Below are 6,007 nucleotides of genomic sequence, written 5' to 3' on the forward strand. Positions count from 1 at the left end.
TACTCGCATACTGTCATCTGAGCATTTCTGACGAAATTTAAATCTGGTAACGTGTCCAAAATCATTGGTAATGGCTTTCATTGGTTAGTTAGAGATGATCCCTTCATTGGAATTGGGGGGCATAACATTAAAAACAGACCCACACCAAAAGTACACAAACATACGACAAGGGTGTCCAAATACTTTAGGCCATATAGTAAACTTCTGCATCTGACTCTTGTGTTGAAAACAGACTCGGGCAATGTGACAGAGATGGAAGAGAGTTATCTTAGTGACAGTGAGAGAGGAATCAAAGGCAAAACCCAGATTTTTGACATTTTGTTTGCAATGAAATATCCCGATCACATTCCTACTCCCCTGAGGATGAACCTTGAACCCTTTCTGGACAAGCTTTACATCTTTAACATCAACGGCTCGAGGAATGGCTAAATCATCAACACTCACACCCACTACCAGCGTTGATGTGATAAAAAGATTGACATTTGTGATGATGTAATTTACCGAGGAAAGTGAACTCATAATTCAATCTAATGAACACATGCGGTGAAAGTGATCCTCCTGTCCGATGGCTCCAAATGTTCCTCGTAACCAGAGACCAGCTGTGGAAATCCACATGGCATCGATTATCAATCGGAGTCTGCTGCTTTGTGAGGAACGGCCCTGAAATATGAGGAATGTGATGTCATAATTCTTTATGAGGCAGTTAAACATGTCAGTGGGATCATTTACATCCCGTCAGCCTTTCTATAACTGGAAAGACTACTTGTGTTGCCACGTAATACTTAAACATGGCAACGTTTTCCCTGATGATCGCATCAACATGACTGAAAATACGACTGTTGGTTAATTGTAACATTTACTAAGTAAGTCAAAATGAGTTTATAGGACAATGTGAGTCCCAGTAATCTGTGTGTCCGTCCAACACATTCTCTTTCCCATCGTGTAAAATACGGACGCTTGGTCAGGTGCCTTGGGCATTATTATTGACGCTAAAAGTCTCCTTTAGCGTCAGATCTGAACGCGCTTGGTCGGGACTTTTTGTGTCACTTTTGACGCAGTAAGGTTAAGGAAAAGGTTGTGGGTAGTCTTACGTTTCCATGAAACGCGGGACAAGAACGGGACGGTTGGGTTTAGGAAAAGAAGAAAGCGACGGTTGGGTTCAGGAAACGTGACACGCGGGACACGATCCCCTGTCTCCTGGGTGAAGTCCTGTGTTGTTTGACCCATCCATCCCCCCAACCAACCTCCCTATGTGGATTTTCGGGCTTTCATACTACTCGCTACCGTTGTCTCTCTTAAAGCTACGTCATTTTTAAACGCCGTGTAGCTGCTGCTCTCCCCGGTGCGTTCTACACACACGCTGAAGGGCGCTATTTTCGTTGTATCTGATGCTGACAGCCACTGCCTAAACGTCCGTATTTTACGAGCTCGGAGTGAGAATGGGATGGTCCGTCCGTCTAACCCCTAAATTTAACGGGGCCATTCAATACAATGCTGGTTATTCCACCAGCCACAATGCACAGCGCATCCCAGAAGCTATGAGAACCAGCGTTCCGCTCCGCTAAAAATACGTGCCAGCTCTAATTTTCACGCAAACAGCAGGCCGTTCGACAGGCCGGGCAGGAAGTTTAGGAAAGAGCCTCCAATCAGTTTACCAAGTCATATGTGTCTCCTCTACAACACCATGGACGACGAGTGATTCATCTTGGAGGTGAAAAAAAACACATATTAACGTTATAGGACACCATAAATCCTTTTTATAAGGACATGCCAGAAAAGAGAAGGCATGGAGTTTAATTGCAGGAGTGCTTGGAGTGGAAGGTAGATACTAAACAGATGATTGTTCTGTAAAGTACTTTTGTGTTTCTTAAAGTGATACTTTCCTTCATGTTTTTGACATATTTTGAATTATCATCTGTGGGGTTTTTTTCTTCACATAGGCTAAATAAAGGTATTTCAGCAGTGAATTGGTGCATAATATTGTATCAAAATGCAGGAAATGAAGTTTCCCTGGGGGAGGACATCCAGACCCCATCCCCCAAAGTCCCATTCTGGCCCATACATATACAGTACATATTACAGTATAGCCACTACAATACATTAGACTACACCACTGGTTCCTGTTCTGGTATGATGCGCGGCGGAGGACGGAACATAACTGCGCCTTAGTCGGAACGCATCACTGCGGCGCATGGTGACATTTCGGGGTGAGTGCGAGCTCTTGAGATCTCCAGGGCATATGTATTAGCAGCGGCGCGTTATGCAGTAACCATAAAGAGTTATGTTTATATGTATGTTAAGTAGTATGCCATAAAGAATGAAGGAAATTGTTAGTTTTTCCTGTTTATTATTTCATTCCCTGTTTTTTTCATAGTTGTGTTACCCGTGTTCTTTTTGTGTTCTGTTTTATTTTCCGATTCTATCATTGTGTATGTTTTTGATGCCTTAGTTTCCTGTTTTATTTTGAAGTGTTGCTTCTTCTTTGTCATGTCTTGTTTGACTTCCTGCCTTGTGCGTTTTCCCGCCTCTGGGATTGTCTCCCCTGCCCATCAGCCCTCATCTCACCTGTCCTTCATTACTACCCTCGTTACCTTGTGTATTTAGTTTCTGTGCTTTTTTTGTCTGTTGGGTTAGGGTTATAGATATAGCTAGGAACCCATGGACCCATTTTCAAAGTTTCTATATATCAGAAATTTGGATTTCTTTCAACCAAATTGTCAAAAAAATAACGTGGGTGGTTCCATACAACACTCTTTACAAGTAAAATAAATGGTCATTTCACTGTTCTCATTTGATTTGGGTGTTTTATTCAATTTTATAGCATTTGAGAAAAAACAAAGAACATTGTAAAGAAATTGACAAAAATGTCTAAAAAAGCTTCAAAAACGTTGAAAAAAGTGAGAAAGTTTTCAAAAAGCGCAAAAACTCAACAGAAACGTCGGAAAAAGTGACAGAAACGTCAGGAAAAGGGTAGAAAAACAAAGTTGCATGGGCGACAGGAAGACAACACAAGGGTCAAATATAATATCATGAAACCATAAAAAGACAGTAACAGTGCGAGGTGTGTCTCCGAGCAACAGGGTTCAGGGTCAGCGCTGCTGGAGCTTTGTGTTTCTGCGTCGACCTCGCAGCAGAAGGAAGAACATTCCAGTGGCGAGATCCAGTTACCGACTGGGTCGAGCTGCTGACCTCTGCCATCTGCACAGCTCACTGCCGGGATTATAAAGAAACACATGAGGGTGCATCCATTTCTTACAGAAGCGTAGTACTGCCACGCCTGAAAAAGTGTGTAAAAAAAACCTGTATCAGTATCACATTATTAAGTGTTTATTGTAAACGTACAACATACAAAACATACAAACTTATCAAGTTATAACAAAATGTTCTTGTTATTACAATATACTATTTATCACATTATAACGTGAAAAGTTTCGGGTAATAACATGATAATGTATTGTTTAATGTGAAACTGTTCACATTGTAACGATAATTTTTCAAGAACATTTTCTTGTTATAACTTACGTTCGTTTCGATACGTTTGTATGTTGTTAGAGCGTGATAATATCTTGGTAAAACTTGAAAATATCTTGTTATTATAATAAACTTTTCACGTAAAAACGTGATACTGATACGTTTTTCTTTTTCAGGCCTGGCAGCACTACGCTTCCATCATTTCTGAACCTGGTAGATCAGAGGTGTCAAACTCAGTTTTCACTAAGGAGAACACTGGGAAATGAGAATAACATCAAGAGCCAGACATGTAGAGTTTATTGCTTTTATTATCATCGAAAAAGTCAAATAGCTTTGACTGTATTGTTGCATGTTTCGTATAGTCTTTTCACTTACAGTTTGGTCGTCAAAACCGTCAAAAAAACACCAAAAACAAAAGAAAGAACAGTACAAAAAAAAGAATCAAAAACGCCAAAAACGTTCTAAAAAGTGAAAAAAAAACTAGATGGGCCAAAATGTATTGTGAAACGAAGTTTATATGGGGGCCAGATCCGAATTTGTAAGGGGCCAGATTTGGCCCGCGGGCCTTGAGTTTGACACGTGTAGTAGATGTAGTATATAAAGGTCATTTTTATGTGTGATCAAACCAAGGGCGTAATTTGGGATCAACACTGGGGGGTGAGGGGGTGGGGGGGGTTGATATTTTGTTTTAAAAAAAGTGATAAAAACATAAAAGTTGTCGAAAAAAACCTTGAAAAAAAAATGACAAAACCTCGAAAAAAAACATTGAAAAAGCGACCAAAACCTTCTGAAAAAACTCATAACAGGCGACAAAAACGTCAAATTGTCCACAAAAAAACTTGAAAAAGGCAACAAAAACGCTGAAAAAACCTACAAAAAAAATATCGGAAAAAAAACAAAACTTAAAGGAACAAAAACGTTTTTTGATTATTGGGGGGTTTTAACCCCCCATCCCCCTCATAAATTACACCTATGGATCAAACTGATAAAGTATTCAGCAGCATGACGCAAATATCCTCTCTTGGACAATCAGTGTTCCATTATAATATACAGGCCTATATACTGTAGATAAACAGCTACTTTATTTGACTTTTTCTACAGACGACTGGAAAATGTAGTCAAACCACGTTGTTTCTCTTTGTTTCCTATGACCCCAGGACATAGGAAACATTCATTAAGAGTCCCACATTAAAGTTCAACATGCTATAAAGTCAAGAGGAAATATTCCAGACAATCAGCTCCCCTCCTGCCAGTCCACTCAGCTTTATTAGTCACAGCTGCACTATTTCACTTTTACAACATTAGGTTTTCCATCACTCATTTTGTTTGAGAAACAACACAGCATGTATAATACTTTAACCCTTGTGTTGCCTTCCAGTTGACCATGCACTTGTTGTCCTTCTGGGTCAAAATTAACACTTTCTTTTTTATATTTTTGACAAATTTTCTGACGTTTTTTGTCCCTTTTTTAAAGCACTTTTCTTTCAATGTTTTTGTCACCTTTTCAATGCTATTTTTCACTAACTGACATGTATAATGACATGTCTTTTTATGAAATAGTAGCTGTTTTTAATCGTCTGTGGTTGGTGATGGCGCAGTGGATATGACACGGGTCTTTGGTGTGGGAGATCTGGGTTCAGTTCCCACTGCGATACATCAACCAATGTGTCCCTGAGCACGACACTTAACCCCTAGTTGCTCTGACACACAGTATATAGCCATTGTAAGTCGCTTTGGATAAAAAGCGTCAGCTAAATGACATCATTCCGTCTTGATACATAGAAATTGACAGTCTGTCAGATGTCTTTAACACTGTTGGGCCCAGTATTTTATCCTTGGTTAACACATCTCTCAGCTCTGGGTGTGTTCCAGCTGCTTTTAAACTTGCTGTCGTGCAACCACTTTTAAAAAAGAATAATCTGGATCCTTCAGTTTTGTCTAATTTTAGACCTATTTCTAAACCTCCCTTCTTATCTAAAATCTTGGAGAAGGTTGTTTTTAATCAACTACAATAATTTTTAGATGATTTTAGTATTTATGAAAAGTTCCAGTGTGGTTTTAAGCCCCGCCACAGTACTGAAACTGCCCTTCTAAGTCTATAACGACCTTCTCTTAGCGGTTGACTCAGGAAACTCTGCTGTTTTAGTGCTCTTAGATTTGACTGCTGCCTTTGACACTGTCAACCACTCTATCCTCTTATGCCAACTCAAACAAAGTGTTGGCATTACGGGCATAGCCCTAAAATAGTTTGAATCTTACTTCTGTTATTATGAGTAATGAAAGCTCAAAGCCGTGCCAGGTATCGGGGCCCATTGTGGGCGAGATGGTTGGAAAAATATGGACCAGACTGCTTGAGATGTTTGTCTTATTGGTAAAAATGGATACTGCACTGTAACTTTTATTCTTGTATTTTATCTGTTTTAAAAAATTTTTAATCTGTTTTCATGTAAAGCACTTTGAATTGCCCTGTTGCTGAAATGTGCTATACAAATAAAGCTGCCTTGCCTTGCCTTGCCTTACTTGGCAGATAGGAGTT

The sequence above is a fragment of the Sander lucioperca genome, chromosome 8 (genome assembly GCF_008315115.2).
Source record: "Sander lucioperca isolate FBNREF2018 chromosome 8, SLUC_FBN_1.2, whole genome shotgun sequence".
In the NCBI taxonomy this organism is placed as follows: Eukaryota; Metazoa; Chordata; class Actinopteri; order Perciformes; family Percidae; genus Sander; species Sander lucioperca.